Consider the following 18,875-nt stretch of genomic DNA (forward strand, 5'->3'; position numbering starts at 1 on the left):
CCCCTTTTTGGTTCTTATTCTCATTTCTCACAGCATCAGTAGTTATATTGGGAGTTTTCCGACTTTATTTTAAATTAAAAACTGCCGTTTGCAAAGTTGGACCCTTTCATATTTGGTCGGGGGATACTGAAATTTTGCTGACGCAGTGTTTCTCAACAGCTATCATTGACTATGCTAATGATTATTCTCGCATCGGCATGCAACGCCCGGAATCGATGAATGGATGAAAGCGCAAGCAAGCTTTGGACATGACGTGAAACAAATCTGTTCACTTAGCTTGTACCATTTGTGACCTGCACAAGCTACAAGCAGAAAAACAGCATAAATAAGGACTCCATTCCATCTATTACGTTTCATCTCCTAAATATAATTATTCGAGCTACACACAATATTTTAATCCGCCAACTCTGCACGAAAGGTTCAGTGCGACAGTAGAACAAATGCTTATAAAGTTGAGTGACCGGCGAAGCAGAAGTAAGACAGAATTCTAAACAAATGTAGTACAAACTTATGGCGACAATAGGCATGTTTTTCTGCTACGAAAGTTGCTGTCGTACAATGACCCCCGGCACTCATTTAGGCACGCGGCCCGTACCGCCCTGTAAACTATCTCGGCCGGCAGAGTTAGGGTTCCTACCTCGGAGATCGAAGTTTCGTGCCCCGAAGGATGCAGTTTTTGGCAGCAGCCGCATATGAGCCAGCAAGCACCCAAACATACAAGCCCGCACACACTAACTCCTCACGTTATGCAACGCCCCTCGTTTCGAGGACGATGAAGCCGGGCGATCTTCCTCCAAAAACTGATGGAGCCTCGGGACGTCCCCACAGTGTAAAACACTAGTGCATGGGTGGCGGAGCCAGAGGAAACTTGCCACGCGTGGCTGCACCGCGGTAAATGGGGGCGCCCTGTTTTTTAAACACGATAGTCTTTCTTGGGCTACTTACACCCAGAAATTTTGGTCTGTTTGTATGTCTGTTTGTCCGTCTGGCTATCTGCCTGCGACTCGATTCCGCCACCAGGCCAAAGTAAATAAAGACTTATATACTCACCGCCAAATCTAAACGTCTAACTCCGGTCTATATGTGCATACTTGTCAACATTGTTGAACAAGAACAACACATTGTTGAACAACAGAACATTCCCTTATAAAAAGAATTCATAGATGCTTGATTTTTGCGAAATTACATACATCTACTGCAGAAAAAAATTCACACTGTCACCTGCTGTCGTCCGCGCCACTATAGCTTCTGGCGGCACTTTAAAATTTCAAGCAGCAACAGTTACGAAAGGTTGCACTAGATAGGTTCCACGTTCTGTTTGGAACGCACGTGTATTAGGGCAACGCGTTTCTATAAACTTTGAGGTACGGCGCCTCGATTCACGCGCGTCTCCGCCGTACGGCAGCTCTGGCATCGATGCACTCGGTCTGGAGCAGTGGAACGCGGTAAATTTACTTGACTTGAGCAAACCTTTAGCATGTTTACCTTGGGAGGAGCGCGATAAAAGAGGGGCAACATGAGAGGTTAGCGGGAAAGAGAAGGGAGGCATTTACTTGGCAAATGTCGACAAAGACTATCGTCCTTTGTCGATATTTGCGACAAAAGAGAAGCTACGCGGCCATTTTTTTTAAATGCAGAGCATTTCAGTAACTCACGATGTCACCCGCGTAGACGTCCGTAGGCGTCCGTAGTCGTAGTCTGCACCCCTCCCCGTACACTATATAAAAAAAAATACTATCCGGCGCCTGGTTTCGATCCTCGACCCTGCGGGCGGAACGCAATGTACATGGTGCTCTGCCAACTGCGCCACAAAGCCGACACAGAATGGGAGGCTACGCACGCGCCTTATATCCTTGACTCATTCAAATTACAGCTGACGAGCGCTCTCTCGTCAGCAGTTGCCACAAGTGCAACAACATTAACGTAACGCAAACTACTTAACGTCGTGCGCCCCCTGAAATGCTCTGCATTTGATTGTGCCCCTCGCGAGGGGGATGTTTCACTGCGTCGCCATGCGAACAGTTTGCCATTTTTGGTCAACTTCGAGCCTACGTGTGAGAGGGCCCAGTTTAGCCGAGACTCATGGCCGCAAAAGCTGCTTACGCTTTTGCCAGGTGAGGCATCCGACGTGATGGCCCGCTTGCCAAAGGAGGAGGCGAAGGACTACGAGAAAGTCAAGTCGAGCCTCCTGCGTAAGTACAGGCTGTCAGCAGAGGCATTTCGCCAGAAGTTCCGTGAAGCCGAGAAAGCTAGGGGCGAGTCGTACTCGGAGTTCGCCTACAAGCTGAGGGCAAATATGGAAGAGTGGCTCAAAGAGGCAAATGCTTTGGGAGAGCACGACAAGGTAGTTGAGTGCTTCGGTCTTGAACAGTTTTTTTGTTGTTGTTTTTACGCAAACCAAAATTGACAAAACCTTAGACATGACTACCTTCCCTTTACAATAGAGCCCTGCAAAGGTAAACACATTTATGCTACAGCCCCAATAGATACTTTTCACCAAACTTTGAAAAATGCTTTTTTCGACAAATTCTTTTTTACTAGATAACCTTTGTAGATCAGCGAGAGAGTGCTATGAAAAAGTTGGTGATACAGTAAACAAAATTGTGAAACCTCGTTACTAATAAGAAGTTTGTCGCAGATATTTGAATCCTTCCGTAGTGTTGCGGCAATATTCGACGACAACAACGACTCTATCCTCGACTGTGTGGTGGCAGAGAGAATTGCCCTCGATCCCGATGCACGTACAGCAATCTACAGCTGGACGCTGAAATCCCAGGACGGCGAGCCAGGGTATGCTTCTACGTGCTTCTATATGTGGGAACACCCGAACACCAATTACTATGGGTGCAGTAGGGATGTAAGAAAGGTAGGACGTGTACAACACTTCCCCTGGTTTATTCGAATGAGGCTCCAGTGGCACAAAAAGCGAAACAAAAACAGCGATGCGTTTTGACAGCATTCCACTCCTGAAACGGTATTTTTTGGATGTTTCTAGAGGTAATCGCACAAATTCGGCACGTATCACCTTTTCTCTGCAGCTAAAGCGTTTGTAGTGGTCGGGCGGATTTCTTTACTATTCCCGGCCATTACGGCAGCCTTTCGCGTAGAAGCGAAAACGGCTACTCGCGTGTACACGAGATTTAGGCGCACGTGATGTCAGGTGGATTAAAAAATCGGTAGCGGAGCCTCCTCACGCCGGCAGGTAAACCCAAGCAAAACTTGCTGCTTAGTGCGACAAGGTGATAAGCAATGATATGTACAGAAACTTTCAGGACTTCGGCATCAGTTCTTCTTTTGCTAGTCGCGCTTGCTGTTTATAGTGGGTCAGGTGTTGAGCCAGTTACAAAACCATTCATTCCTTGCAACGCTACCTAAAACTACAATAAACTAGAATAACAAACTGCTGTAGTTAGCTGCGATAATCTTCGAAGTAGGTGTAATTGTACAAGACATTAGTGACAACCACACAATCGCCTTGGAAAGCCACACGATTGAGATGGCTTTAAATTAGTAGGTTTGAGAGCTACCTATGTGTGACTTCCTAAAACATTCCGGCGCCATGCGCTGAGGGCTCGCAGATACATTGAAAGCAACGTTTTACTCTTCTTGTATTGGTGTTCCAGCGGAATCTTGAAGCCACAAAATACCGATCCATTTCATCCCTAAAGAGTAGCAGAGTACACCTTTGGGTGCTATTGTTGGAAACAGCGTAGTGTTATTTCTTCGCCAAGTGAGCGGTTATGTACTCTGCTGCTGCATTCACCATTTACACTGCCCCGCAATAAACGTTGACAGAGCGATAATAGCAGAAACAGCTTTGAAGGTAGGCTGCCCCCCTAAGACATCTTTAAGTGTACGCAACGTTTATGTTATATTTAACTGTGATGCACCATCACTATCACCAGCATATATCTACGCCCACTGCAGGGCTTAATGCCTCTCCCATTATTCTCCAATTAACCCGGTCCTGTGCCAACTGCGACAAAATTACCGCCACAAACGTCTTGATCTCATCTGCCAATCTAAGTTTCTGCCGCCCTCTGCCACGCTTCCCTTTTCTCGGTTTCCACTCTGTTACACTTAATGACAGCGGTAATCTTTCCTTCGCATTACATGCCCTGCCAACGTCCATTTCTTCTTAATGTTTACTAATATGCCTTTAACACGCGTTTGTTCCCTGACCCACTCCGCTCTCTTCTTGTCCATTAATGTTACACCTATCATCTTCCGATCCCTTCCCGCCGAGTCTTCCCCAATTTAAGTTGAAACCTGTAAGTGAGCCTCCAAGTTTCTGCCCCTTAGGTGAGTACCGGTAAGATGCAGCTTTCAAACACTTTCTTCTTCAGGGACAATGGACTTTTAATTTTCTCTGCCTGATGGTTTTTGTCTTATACGACTTATAACGGGGAGCAGGGAGGCCAGAAAAAGCGAACTCTATTTCTTCAGTTTTTTTTATACCCCAACTGAACCGCTGTTGAACCCAATGCAAATGCTGTTCAGTTTAACGGGATTCAGCTCAGTGCGCATCTCAGTTCTACGAGCATATTCCGTGGCACCATCATGTTTCTCTCCCTGACCATATTGATCACTTCAAGAGGTACACACGGCACTTTTGGTAACACATTTTTCAAAACACGTTCCATTACCGCGCCACGAATAATGGACCCAATTTTAACTTTGAACTGGATGGGCTGCCTGGATAATCTCATAGCCAGCCTAAGCCATAGCCTTAGCCACAGCTACATCTTTAGCCCTAGAACCGCTGCAGCCACGAAGAAAAGGCATTCGCGTGCTTTTTAATCATCAGTACCAAACGAAAGCGCCTACCTCTAGACAAAAACGAGATGTTTTGCGTAGGCTGGACTCCGGGCGGCGTAATGTCAACGTTGTGAAAACATTTAAAATCCCGGCATCATCATTATCTACGATTGGGACCCACCGCCAAGCGATCGCGGCCGAATCGGAAAGTGCGCAGCTCGGCCCCGCGCGCAGGTAACTGTGCGCTGTTACATCAGTAAAGCGGACGACGCCATTGCCACATGGCTAAAGGTTTTACGATCCAGGAACACACCAGCTTCAGGACCCATGATTCAACAGCTTGGACCCAGAGACTCATTTCATGACCACTACAGTCCTAAGTTCTCACGTGCAGTAAAAAATTGCTGCACTCTACAAAACGTGCTAAATAGCGAATATCCGCTTCGAAATAAGCAGAATGAAAAATAAATGGATTGAAATATCATTTAAACACCCGATGCTTCCTTTAGATTATGGTAGGAAGTTGCAATAAACTTATTTCAGTTGAGTGAGCTTTCACTTCACCAAACGTTTTGCTGATGTCCCTAGAAGTTAATTCATGCGAAGTTTCGCCGTATCAGGCATATAAAGTGCGATTGATTGGAGCTGCACAATCCAAATCTCCATAAGCCAATGTACGAACCAACCATTCTTGTGTTTTTCAGAAACAACGTACTGTTTTATGCACAAGCGGATGCTACACCTGGGAGCCTTACCTTTTACACAAGCGAAGGTTTGTTGTTCTTTCTTTTTTATTCCCAAAAAGAGGGCGGATGCATGATTCCAGTGAAAAGTTTGTATCTTTTAGAGAAGTCGTTGCCTCGCTATTGTACCACTATTTTAAGTCCTGCAACGAGCTCTAATACTGGCGTAGGCGCAACCCACCAAGTATCAACGTACCAATAAGTAAAACGTGTTCGTATCGGAATATATTTTTAGGCACACGTAAAACGCAAGTTTACGCATTAATATTGGCCTTAAAAATCTGCACGCCATAAAAACTGAATAAGCAAAGACGTTCGCAGACTCTCTACAGAAAAAAAACGCACGTACCAACATTGTGCATGCACCGTTCTCACAGTTGGAAAATAGTGCTTACTCTCTGAAAAATTTTAGTTCTTTTTGTTGCTTTGAGGTCATGGTGCAGATAAGCTTGCTCTTCCTTGTAATAACTGCTCCGATTTATCTTTTAATAAGTTTATGAACTACACCTATTGGGCATTAAAGAACTTGCTACTTTTTTCAAGATAGCTACTAAACATCACTTATTAAGCTTCGGTGATGAAGCTTGATAGCTATTCTGCAAACACAAAAAAGCTGTACATTTTGCTCTTTTTAAATGCGAACAAGATGTCTACGTGATGTTTAATGCACAATGCATTTAAAGCATTACTGGTCTTCCAAACTCGCTGCTGCAAAACTATCATATCCCGGATGAGTAAATGGTTTCCTTCGACACGTTGAAACCCATAGTGCTTGAGTAATGACCGAAGGTTAAGGCCAATTTTCAAACAAGAACGTTTGTAATATAGTAAAATCTCGATAAACGGAAATTCCTTAAACGGAATTGGGGCTTAAACGGAACTGTAGCCTGTAAATTGGTTCATTTTGTATTCAGACAGAGTAAAAAAAAAACTTTCGGTAATCGGAACTAAAATTTCCGCCTCACCGTGTAAACGGAACGGAAAATGGAACTCCTTCTCAAACCCATGGCCAACAGCATCAGCTTTTCGCGGTCCCGGCTGTATAGTTTTTGTTTTCTTTTCTTAGCCTCGTCGGCCTCGAAAGCCTCGCCCCGTTAGTGGTCAGCCGCGTTGGCGCGACGAATGCTACATCGCAGTTCTTGTTCTGATCTAATCGTAGGGTTTTACGCGCCGACGCAACGCAGGCGATGAGGCGCGCCGTAGTGGAGGGCTCTGGATTAATTTTGACCACCTGGGGATCTTTAACGTGCGTCGAAATCTCGAACACACGGGCGTTTCAGCTTTTCGCCTCCATCAGAAAAGCGGCCGCCGCGGCTGGGAATCGTACCCGCGTCCTCGTGCTCAGCAGCGCAACGCCTTAGCCACTGAGCCACCGCGGCGGGTAGTTCTTGGTCTAGTCGTTCGGTCTCGATTCAAGTCACCGAGGTTAACAGGCTTAGCTGCTGCCGCCTCTTTCGTGCCATCGTGGTGCCATTCATGCTGCTTTGCCGCGTTGCCGTCTTCTGAATTCGGTGGCTCGTAAACACTCGCGAAGTCGAGACCCGAGGCGTGCACACCATGCGCTTACGTTAGAAAAGAAAAGACATCATTCTTGACTTAGAAACCTCCTTTTTGATGCATTTTCATGCATCGTTTAGGGCACAAAGACTCATTGTTGCCAAATAAACTTTGTGAATGTTGTGCCCAAACCTATTGTAGTTTTCTTGCTTTCTGAAAAACTATCAGCTACATTCACCTTCCAGTGCTCAGAGTTCCATGAAATGCCCTTAAGAGTTTACGCGGGTACATTTTCACTTTTGCGCATCTCTTCCAGTAAACAGAACTCCTGTTAAATGGAAATAATTTTATCAGTCCCTTGAAGCTCCGTTTATCGAGAGTCCACTCTATATAATCTTGTCGAGGCGTAACTGCTGGAATTATCACTTTAAGAATTCATTATATCCTTCCTTTTTGTGGCGTAATATCTCCAAGAATACAGCCCAAATGACGGGGTGTGTAAGGTGCGTACCATTATAGAATGGAACTCTGAATTCTACTGTGTTTAAAAAAAGCAGGTGTAATCCAGTGCCCAATATAGTTTTGCTTTCTCTTTGGATAACAGAAGGCTGGGCTGGGCAGAGCCACCTTTTACGTGCAATAGTTTTCCGCCTCCTTGTGGGGATGTGTCTTTAAATCTGGAAATTGTTATTTTTTCATTACTCAGATCCGACTCCAAAAACAAGTATCCACCTTTACAGCGACTTTGAAAATTGCCTAATTTGGAAATTTGAATACCATGGAAACCGTAAGTATTTATGCTGCAGCTATTAGTTCCATAAGCTTTGGGGCACGAGATGTTGCTTCTCCTAGTCGCAGTGAAAAACCATAACCGCTACTTGTGACGAAATATCATAGGCTGTGGTGGGTATCACGGCGAAAAGTGTTCTTGTATGAACAGGAAACTTGCCCGATGTTTTGTATCCTACAATAAAAAGCCGGCAAGTAATACCTACTTTGCTTTTTTTATGTTGTAAGACGCATTGGGTGTGTTACTTTTACGTCCCAGAAATATGAAAAAACGTTTACTAGTTTTGTTAGCAACAAATCGCTGTCCTCCTGCTGATGACCCCCGCTGACAGTAGACCTCTCCTCAACGCTTAAGCACACTTCTGTGTTGTTTCAGCTTGGCGGATTCTTGTCGAAGTATTTATCTCATAATATTCCTCCTGTCAAATTGTTCACATTTTTATACGTTTTACGAGTCACGGTAGCTATTACCCTACTGCTAAATTTGACTCGACTCCAGCCCTCCGAATCGCCTGGGTATCCTACCTCGCCACTCGATATTTTTTTCTTTAGTTGGGGAATGCGTTTTTTTTTGTTGTTTTGCTACAGTAGATCGTCAGACGTACGTTTTTTCTGAGCCTTTTCTATTTATTTTATACTCGAGCCATTCCTTTCCACCTTTTTACGCATGATTTTCTGGTGGTTTAGATTGAAACTGTGGAAGCGCACCGTTCCCACAGTAAAAGCCATAAAATCTTGTTTCTATCTGCTGCCGCTGTGCAGCCTTAATTACGCATTTCGGAATTTCAACTGTTTTTGCACGAGCAAGCACTTACCTAGTGCAAGGCTGATAGAAACAATAAAAACACGCAGCGGGAGGGGGGAGCCGACGAGCTGCCGAAAATACGGCAAATTCTTGCACATCAGTGGCAAGAAACGGTGGCCATACAACTCGCCCCGAATACTTGTCCCTTGATCATAAAGTCATCAGCTAGGAGTCACTGCATTGAACCCCCATCGTTGATATACGGATGACTCTCGATATAGAAGGAAAACTGAGATTGACAAGCCTTAGTAAAGCACCAATGTTTGCGGGTACTACTGCGGCTGCCGATGCCTGAAACTAGTGTTTAGTTTCCGAAGCCATGAACAAACGGAATACCACGGCCTATTCGAATAGAACTTAATATTTCTGTGCAAGGTGGAATTCACCCGTTAATTCTTACCTTGCCTTGCTGCGGCGACTCTTAAAAAAAGAAATGCTGAGCGTTTATTTTAACGCTAACAGCTAATTAAATATTCCTTCAGCTGGAATCTATTTGTTCAGCTCTTTGGCCTTCCACAAGGTGAAAATATTTCGCTCGCGTGGTTTGTTTCTCTTTCATTTTTAGAGCTGCTGATTGCGTAGTAGGTTCGTAATAACTTTTTTACACAGCTACTAAATATACTTAAACTATAATCGGGTCGTAGCAAATTTCCAAATCTACGATCTTCGTTCTCATGCGTCCACTTTCCCCCAACAAATATTTTGGAAGTAGCACGTTTTGTTCCCTCATCTGTTTTTTTTTTGTTTTAGGTGGTTCAACTTTCTGCCCCACAAATTAGCCCAAAAGCAATGCAGTACTTGCATGCCTTTAGTTCTAGTCACAAAATTAAACCTATCCCAATTGCTTTATTGCACTCCCTAAAGCACATTGCAACAATTATTGTACGCTTGATTTATGTAGCGTTAGGTATATAAGCGTTCAGTGGGCAAAAAATAACCGTGTTACTGGTCTCCAAGGAGCAGAGGCGAGGCTTAGTACAAGGAAGGACCCAGAGAAACGCAATTCTAGGGCCCGGAACCAAATATGGCGAACGATGCCAACAAACCACACCTCGAAAAGGGTGACGGTCACCCGAGGCCGAGCCGGTGGTGCGGGGGAGGTGAGGAGAGGGGGGGGGGGGGGGGGTTCTGTTCTCTATCACTGTCCCACAGGTGGCCTGAATTTTCGGCCGCCTGGGAAGCGTCTGGCAACCACTTGTTCCAGCTTATTCGTAGAGTAATAAGAGCGTGAAGCGGGTGCACGGCCAAGCAGTAGCCCAAGGGGGTGGAATGGGAACGGCAGAGGTAAAACGCCAAAACTTGTAGGAATTCCAGGCAGCGAACACCGCTCCGGGTAACCAAGGAGTGATGATTGTGGGCTCAGAAGACTACAAGCTACTGTTGGAAGAGTTCGTGCGTCTGGCGTGAGAATAACGTCGCAAAACACTGAGTTGCCGCAATCTGTAGCCAAACCGAAGCATGCTCAGAGCACTGATCCTGGCGTTCGCGAAGCAGAGAAGTCAGACACTAACGCATATAAAAAACGGCCATTGATTATTTTTTCTGGGGTTTTCGATCAGCGCATGTAACTAGCTAACTGTTGTGACCGAATAGTTGTCTATTCTATACGTTCGGAGGCAACTTGGACATAAAATTTTTCATCTGGCCTTATTGACTGTTACTTCTCAGGATTTAAAAAAAAAGTCTTTTTCAAACTCTACCAACTCCATCTGCCCAAATGTATTGATACACTTAAAATTTACCTTCCGGTTCACTGGAGGAAGTAACCTTTATGACGCTGATGACAAGACACACGTAACATATTTTTCTCCTTCCAGAATGTTCTCTTTGGGTTCAAAAAGAACTGAAGGACTCCGTGCCGCAGCACTGCATCGACCACTTTGTTGCGGACTGCGGCGCTGTTGTTCCACTGTACAGCCAAGATCTCTGTTTTGACGGCGAAGGAGACTATTAGTCTTCGTGTTAAAAGCATTTCGCATAGATTCCGCAGTTTTTCCCGGTTTTCGCATGTAAACTTTACACTGTATCTAGCGTTTTAGCGAAATTCCCGGAATTGTGTTTTGCGGCAGCTTCGGGAGATTCGATACGTTAAAAATTTGGAAGCGAAAATCTTACTTTTGAAACTCTGTTAAGCGCCCACAATAAACTACAATTTTATGCTGTGCTTGTTATTTGACTCTTCCTTTACCGGGGATATGTTCTTATAGGTTTCATATTGTTATAATTCTGACAGCATGATTTTTCCCCTAAATGAGTGTCAACGAATTCTGGATGTGAAATCCAGCGCTGGAACATCAGTCGATTTCGTCGCCCTCAGTTTCCGGAAAAAGCAATCTGACAACGTGGCGGAATAGATTGCCTGCAACTGCTTATGAGAGTTTCATGCAATATGTTTCACGCATATTTTTTCGCTTTTACAAAATACGTGCGCGGCGTTCTGCTAAGACGGCCACCGCGTGGACAAAAAATTTTAGTACATGATTTGAGCTGCCCCATGGATGCTCTAGGTACCCAAATCCGTATAGCACAGCACTGAGTACATAGTGCCCTCAGATAGGCCACGCTAAAAGCAGGACAGGCGTAAAGTAATAGACACCAATAAACACAGCGGATGGCTATGGAGGCTCGAAGTTTGCGCGTTTGACAGACGGTAGTTCTGCTTCGGCTACTTGAACGGGAAACTCTATGTCGGCGTGTCGGTACCTGGATTCAGTCACCCTGCCAAAGATTAAAGAAGGCTTCAGCGAACCGTTTATATAGCAAAACTTCCAAACTACTAAGTCTGGTGGCAATGTTCCAAGCTATAACAATGTTAACTAAATAGAACATGTTAGATATATTTTAGGCAAGACATCAGAACAGAAGTGTTTTTCGAATTGTTCTTTTAATTAGAATAGGTAGGGCATGATTTTTCCGAAAGAAATAAAGACCAGCGCCTCGAAAAAGGTGTTTTGACCTCAAAATACAAAAAGCGCTCATGATGCCTTCTCGCAGCAGTGTTCCGATTGAGAGAGTAATGCAACGTAGAAAATTTCATTTTGCTTGACCAAACTCCCAAAGTGTTTATTGGGGGACGAATGAGACCGGAGTGGAAAAGCGTCACAGGTGAGATGGAGGGTAAGCAGATAATCAGTAAGAGAGTGAGCGGAAATGCAGAAAATAGTTATGTTATCAGATGTTTCCTGTTATTGTTTATTTGGTTACCAGTGCGCACGAAGATTTATTCTTATAATCTTTCTTATCCTTGTGCAAGTAAAATGAATCGATAGAGATACTACTGAAAAGACGACTGTAGTTCTCCGTCGGGTCTTGCACTACGTTCCCGGCTTGTCAGTAGCTTACATAAATAACAGATGTTGGTCACGAGCCATCACAACCATGCAGTGGTAATGTAATAATCTACAAAGAAGTACGTACTTATAATCTCGCCTTTTATATAATTGATATAATCACAAAAATACCTATAGTGTAGTATTTTTTATAAAGCTATATGGGAAAATATTTACTTGAATGACGCGAAGAGCGCCTCGGCTAAATCAAGTGGTGTGTCATGGCACGGAGCGGCGAATCACGACGAACAACTTTCTCTCGCAGAATTGCTTGGGTTTGGGCGAGGTGGTTTTCCATATCGACTTGAAATTTCAGCTTGAACACAAAAACGATAGGACTTAGGAAGGAAACACGGACACAGTGCCCGTATCCGTGTTTCCTTCCTAAGTCCTATCGTTTTCGTGTTCAAGCTGAAATTTCAAGTCAACTTTCTCTCGTTTTCTTTTTCTTTTTTTTTTGTCGGAGTGAACACGCCGACACTGCTCAGGTGATGACGCGCCGTAGTTGGGGGCTCCGGAATAATTAAAGCTACTTGGAGATTTATAACACACGCCGAAATCTCGAATACAAACAATGTCGTGTTCGCTTTTCGCCTGCAGCAAAAAGCGGCTGCCGCGGCAGGCAATCGAACCCGAGTCCTCGGGCTCAGCAGCACTGCGCCTTAGCCACTGAGCCATCCCGGCGCGCAGAAACGTTTCTTGGCGAAGTTTTATTATTACGCTGTGTTGAATAGAATTGGGGCGGTGTATTAAAGGCGAAATGAAGATTTCAAGCGCGTCACACAGTAAGACACGTGTGACTGAAAACAGAAAACGTTGCTCGCTAAGCGTACTGAATATGTATGTGTTTTATAGACGACGAAACGCATTAGTTGCTGAAGACAACTACAAGTTAAGAATGGGCGTTATGGCTGAACGTATTGAGGTTAGCTTTACTCTTTGTACACAATTGCTTCGCGAACAAAACCTAAGACAATGCTGCAAAGGTAGTGAGACCCGGCAGCATTACCCAGTCGCGATCGTCTAGCAACGCTAACTTGAACAATTGAGGCTATGCAAGGTCGAAGTTTGGCGTATGCAAGAGTGCCTGTTTTCCTATTCGGGCACTCCCGCATAAGACGGCTTTCCCATACGATACCGAGACCGCTTAACATATTGCAGCGTTGTTTTTTCCGACCGATGTGCCGGGCTGTTATCTTTGTTATCAGTGGGCCAAGTGAAGCACGTGCTCCAATCCTTATGCCGCACGTGTTATCTCATTTGATAGGGAGAGTGCTTCGCACTAACGTCACCAGCCAAGAATAATCTTGTTTGATCTACAGTGTTGTGGGTGCAATTGGACGCTTCGAGAACCACTCGCACCGAGAGATAAATGCCCGCACAGCATTCGCCACGGTATTCGGTTCGCCGGCGCTCGCCTGCGCACGTCACTTTGTTGACTGCTGCTTCGCCGCCGGTGTATTCGTTGAGTTGTTAGGGGAGCACAAGTTCGCTCCAATAAACTTGTTTTTTCCTTCAAGACAACTGATTCATCTTTGGCTTTGTGACATCTGGTGGAGGTGCTAGGTACGCACCCTTTATGCTCCCTGCGCCTTCTGGAAGCCGACAAGCGAGCCCAAGCCGAGCCATCCACCAAATTCCAGGTTTCCCGGCCGAGTTTGGTCTCCTACTAGAACGAACCAAGAGAAACACCGCTGAAACCGACAACATGGTGCAACAAGCCACTCCTCCCATCGTCCTGCAACAGCCTCGGGAACCACCATCGTTCCGCGGATCCCCCAGTGAAGGCTCTGGGGACTGGTTAAAGAAAGCGAAGAGCGTCCGCATTTTTAACAGGTGAGATGACGAAGAAAGAAGAAGAAGAAGCTCGGACTGCGTGGTTTCCCCGTCGACGCTCCACCTACGCCCTCTCCCTGCCCAACGACCACGTGACATCGACAAGTATCTATCTCATTCCAGCCGTGGCCCATCCCGTTTCAACCGGTGGCCGTCGCTGTATACCCATACCAGTCGCTCCCTTTATGCCGCACGGGCTTTACTTGGTCCAAGGATAACACAGATAACAGCCCGGCACAGCCAGTCGGCAAAAACACCGGCCGCGGTGGCTCAGTGGCTAAGGCGTTGCGCTGCTGAGCACGAGGTCACGGGTTCCATTCCCGGCTGCGGCGGCCGCTTTTCTGATGGAGGCGAAAAACAAAAACGCCCGTGTGTACGAGATTTCGGCGCACGATAAAGATCTCCAGGTGGTCAAAATTAATCCGGAGCCCTCCACGACGGCGCGCCTCATCGCCTGCGTTGCGTCGGCGCGTTAAACCCTAGAATCAATCAATCAATCAGTCGGCAAAAACCACACATAAATAATTAAACCCAATACATGGTTAAAAAATAAACAAACCCAAGTTGGGCTAATTGTGCAGATTCAGATTCAAGATAAAAAACAGCAGAAGATACACAAGGGCAAGAAAAGAGGGGACGACTTACAGTACTGTGCGTCGGCCTCTCTTCGTCCCCTCTTCTTTTTCTTTTTTTTGTGTTTTTGCGTTTTTTTTTTCATCACGGATCTCGGCTATAAATGTACCTTGTTGGCGCAATATGTGCCGAAAAAATGAGCTTCTTGATATCCCAGCCTCCCATCACAAGTAGGGGACGATATCTTCTTGTTTTTTTTACGAGAAATCAACCATGGGCGTGACGCTCTACTTGGAATCCGGCTGAGAAATATTTCTTAGCGTAAGCAAATCACTTTCTCCGCTGGAAACAGCGACGCAAGCGAAAATGAAATGTCGCGTTGAGCAAAGTGCTTCACGCGTCACACGCGTCACACGTGACGCGTCACACGTGAAGTGCTTCACGCGTCACACGCGTCACACGCGTCACACGTCACATTATTTGTGCCAGCATTCCTGTCTGGCCGCGTGACTTAGTGCGAGCTTTTTGACTTGGCGTTACGTGAGTCGGTTGTTGGCTTCGGGTTGAGGTGGTGATATTTTTGAAGTGCAGAGCACTAGGTGCTCGCCTTGTTGTCGTAGCTCGCTCGCTGTACCCAAGTAAATCCACACGGCGTCCTGTCGTCGCGCGACCCACAGAGGCTTCGAAAGCCAAGCGGTTTATATAGTCATAAGCGTTTGAAACCCGTGAACCGCTGACGCTGGTCATACATCTCCCCGTAGTTCAGCGCAAAGAAATCTTCAGGCACTGCTGAGGCAAAATATACGTGATTAACCACCAGCGCCCGTGTTCATTTAGGTCGGAACGCTCGTTAAGTTGGTTTTTACGATAGTAGGCGAAAAAAGTGGCAATGCAACGCCGGCACGTGCGGGAGGCAAAGCAAGCACAAAAAAAAATCATGCCATATCCACGGAATGAATGATGACAAGTGGGGCGAAGCTCGAGAGGGGGAGATCATCGGTAACCGTAACTCTCCCGTGAAAGTTCGCCCATTACATCATTAAGAAAGACGTAAGACTGTGTGCGTACATTGTACAAATCAACTTTTATTTTCGGAGTCAATGCTCCCAGGCCCAGACCTGGTGAAAGACCCCGCGCCATCGAGGACTACCCCGCACCTCCACCACAATTTGTCACGTAGGATGGGACACAACGGTAAAGAAAGAACTTTTATTTAGGGCGAACTTGTGCCCGAACAAGACGAGAGGAAACGAGCAAAGGTCCTTGCGTCTCGTTCGATCTCCGAGAACGACTGCCTGCGTTCGTGGCGTGATCATAGAGAAATAAAAAAATTAGAAGAGTGGACACACGGGCTTATCGCGGCCGAGTGGCGTGACTCGCGCGCCGTCCGGCAGTCGGCGCAAGTGGTAAAACACTATATATTTAAAATTAAGCTAACACACAATATTATACTTTTAAAATTTTGTTACACATTAGACTACACATTTTTTTTTTGTGTAATAAGTTGAATGGCTGTCAATGTAAATTTTTGTGGCTTCTTTGCGCCAAGCCTGGCCAAGCCGCCAAGCCGCAAGCGCAAGCCGCCATTTGGCTCTTTCGGCAGCGTTTGCACGTGCGTTTCTGCAGCCTCGTGCTAACCTCTGTTGTTGAGAAGGAAACGCCTAGCGCTTTATTTGCGACATCGGTTTTGCATCCTGAACGAAAGGTGAGACTTTCTTCTTTAAAGTGCTGGTGTGGCGTATCATATTTACGTTTCCTTGTACTGCAAACGCTGCGAGCACTGCGTAACCTCAGGGAATCAGGCATAGCTAGTGCTGCGTCTTTAAGATAAGCGCTTTGGAAACGCCCCGGAAAGGCGTAAGACACCATTTTTTAGCTGGACGTAATGGTATTTTAGGCTGGTTGTGCCGTTTTATCTAGCGCTGAGGGATGCCAGCGGTACGCGCCCGTCGTCGCACGTAGCGTTTACGTGCCGCAAACGACGGCTGTGAGTTGCGGAAGTGGCCGGCCGGCCGGTGGTCCGTAGGCGAAACAGGCGTTGTGCGCTGTCGCTGCACTGAATTACGTGAGCCGCAGGCTGCGTTGTATTATACTAGCTAGCCATTGCTAGCTAGGCCAACTGTTACTGCTATTATGGCCGTGATGCGCTGCAAAGCCGTCCGGGCTAACGTACACGGCGAAGTAGCCGTATCTGCATTAATTTGACTTATCTGGGCATAACCAGTAGCCCTACACTCATCGTAAGTTTTACACATGGGTGCATACCAAGCTTCCTGCGTACAAAGCGAACCCGCTCGCCGACGCAGATAACGCGCGCTCGTCGCTTCGCTTTGGCGCGCCAGGTACGGTAAAAACGCCTCTTTCGTCGGCAGATAACAGCTTTGCTCGATGCGGGGTGAGTGCGCAGTGCATTGAAACCTTCAAATTTGGTCTTCGTTCTACATCGTATATCAATTCCGGTATCGCAGGCATTGCATACAACTGTTCCACACTTGCCGTTTTTTCAAGCGTTTGCTCTCTTTTCTCTGGTCATATTTTGGCTAGTTTCATTAAACACGTATTGCGCAGATTGCACCTATTTAGTCGGAACTGTGTGTTTCTTGTCATATCTTTTTAAGGCATGGCCTTTGGCGGTCAGTAGTACTCAGTACGACGCTCACTGCTGCTTGCCATGGTGCCCACACAGCGCCCAAATATACTTTCGCCAGGTGCCCGTTCTCGGGATGCGTTTCTTTCGCGAGCCCGTGGGGCAACAGGTTTGTTTAACGTTCAGCTCGCTCTCACTCTTCGTCCTGATTTTACAAAAAAAGACAAAGGGATTCAGGCTATGTGAGCAGCGTTATCATTCTTGTTAACCCAAACAATAGGTGAATTGCATTAAGAATGTGCCTAACCAGTGTTGCGAAATTACAAAGACCCACATTTTAAGTGTTGCTAATAGCTTGACCGCATGATTGCTGAATAGAATAAGAGAACTTGTGTTTTAAATAGGTGGCATGCACTGGAGGCAATACTTGAATACTAGTTGCAGTGAAATTTACAGACTATTCGCATATCATCTGTTATTGCAAGCAGTTTGTGTACTATATCACCTATCACCTGTGCAGGTCTACAGGTGCCCTCAAGACAGAGCCAACCAGCCAGCTGCATTCTTCATACCAAACATGGTGCAAGCACTTCATGAATCGTGCCCTCACAGGACTCACAAAAGTGGCCGTGCCAACTGTTCTCCCAGAGTTATTCAGTTGTATTAATGACTGCCTGCAATGCTTCTTGCTACCTTATTGATGCTTCTGATGGATACCGCAACTGTATTCCATCTATTGAACCTTGCCATTAGCACCTAAAATCTAACGCAAGTCTCGGCACTCAATAAGGCGTGACCACTTAAGACTATCGTTGACTCAAGGAACAAACGGTTTTTTATCACTGACATGCCTCATATCATTAAAACCACTAACAACAGCGTATAGTCTCCAAACTCCACTCGCAAGTTATTGTTGCTGCTAGTTGTAATATTGTGAAAACAGTACATTCACAAAAACCCTTTTACATTATGAAGACTGCCAGGGTAAGAGGTCATGCTAAATGTCGTTTGTCACCATACGTGCTGCCTGTTGTCGGACTGGCCTAGATGAAGAGAACCATGTTGGGACCTACGTTGTCAAATGCTTATGGGATTCTGTAATGTGCCACCATTGTCTCATACACGAGAAGCATATACTGCTTCCCTGTTTCTTATATTAGACTGTTCGTATTGACAGCGGAAGGCATGAATTTGTGTGCCTTAATCGAGCCTGGAACCTGTCGGTTGACTACGTGCACGTACCTAAAATATCCCTGCCTGGCCCTTTGCCTTTACTGGGAAGGCAACGCTTTCGGAAGGTAACCCGGCTTCTTGGGAAAATGCACCCTTGCAAGGAACCAATAGGAAGTGTATTTTTTTCCTCTTAACCTTTTGCGTGTGCATCTCCACATAAAATGGGATTTCTGTTCAATTACTGCTACTGATTTGAAGTTGCCCCGAGGCAATAGATCTCATCAGCGTTCATCAAATAAGCGAGGCCATCAAAGCCAAAGTTTTTCCCTTCTTTCACATCCTAACTGGAGAAATTGCCAGACTAAGAAGATTATCGGCGGAGATAGTGGTTGTAAACAGTTGCAAGTATCCCAGTGTCTAGCTTATGTTATGGTTGATATTTTAGTATGACTGCAACAGCGAACAGCGTCTGAGGGTGTCGTAGATACAAGTAAATCTGTGGATGGCTGAGTTTCTCGGTTTTCTACATTTTCAATTACCGTGGAGAAAAAATCCTTTGTGTGGTTGTGGTACCTTTACTTGTGCATTTTTTTTCATTCCTGGAAACGTATTTTCCTCTCAGTACTGTGTATTGTCTCTGTTGTGTATTACTCACTGTTTATTATTATATGTGTGTTGCAAAGAATGATGACAATTTGAACTTGTTCCGTTTACTGCCATGCAATAAATATTTCTTCATTTATGGTGTGTCTCTTTTATGTGGCTCGGCTACATGTGAACACGCG

General features: G+C 45.6%; 2 long non-coding RNA genes across 2 annotated transcripts in view; both read left to right on the forward strand.

Annotated features, from left to right (window-relative positions):
- Positions 1-10,726, forward strand: part of LOC144153993 (uncharacterized) — a 71,720-nt gene extending 60,994 nt beyond the window's left edge. Inside the window, exons 3-6 of the long non-coding RNA XR_013319427.1 lie at positions 2,639-2,790; positions 5,463-5,530; positions 7,705-7,785; positions 10,410-10,726. This is a non-coding gene — a long non-coding RNA (uncharacterized LOC144153993). The remainder of the gene's footprint in view (positions 1-2,638; positions 2,791-5,462; positions 5,531-7,704; positions 7,786-10,409) is intronic.
- A 5,113-nt stretch (positions 10,727-15,839) lies between these two features.
- On the forward strand, positions 15,840-18,832 carry LOC144151837 (uncharacterized). Its single transcript, XR_013318986.1, has 2 exons — positions 15,840-16,035; positions 17,438-18,832. It is a non-coding gene; the product is annotated as an uncharacterized LOC144151837 (long non-coding RNA).
- Positions 18,833-18,875: the final 43 nt, after the last annotated feature.

This window comes from Haemaphysalis longicornis, unplaced genomic scaffold, assembly GCF_048455015.1.
Source record: "Haemaphysalis longicornis isolate Haplotype H1 unplaced genomic scaffold, Haemaphysalis longicornis Haplotype H1 scaffold_9, whole genome shotgun sequence".
In the NCBI taxonomy this organism is placed as follows: domain Eukaryota; kingdom Metazoa; phylum Arthropoda; class Arachnida; order Ixodida; family Ixodidae; genus Haemaphysalis; species Haemaphysalis longicornis.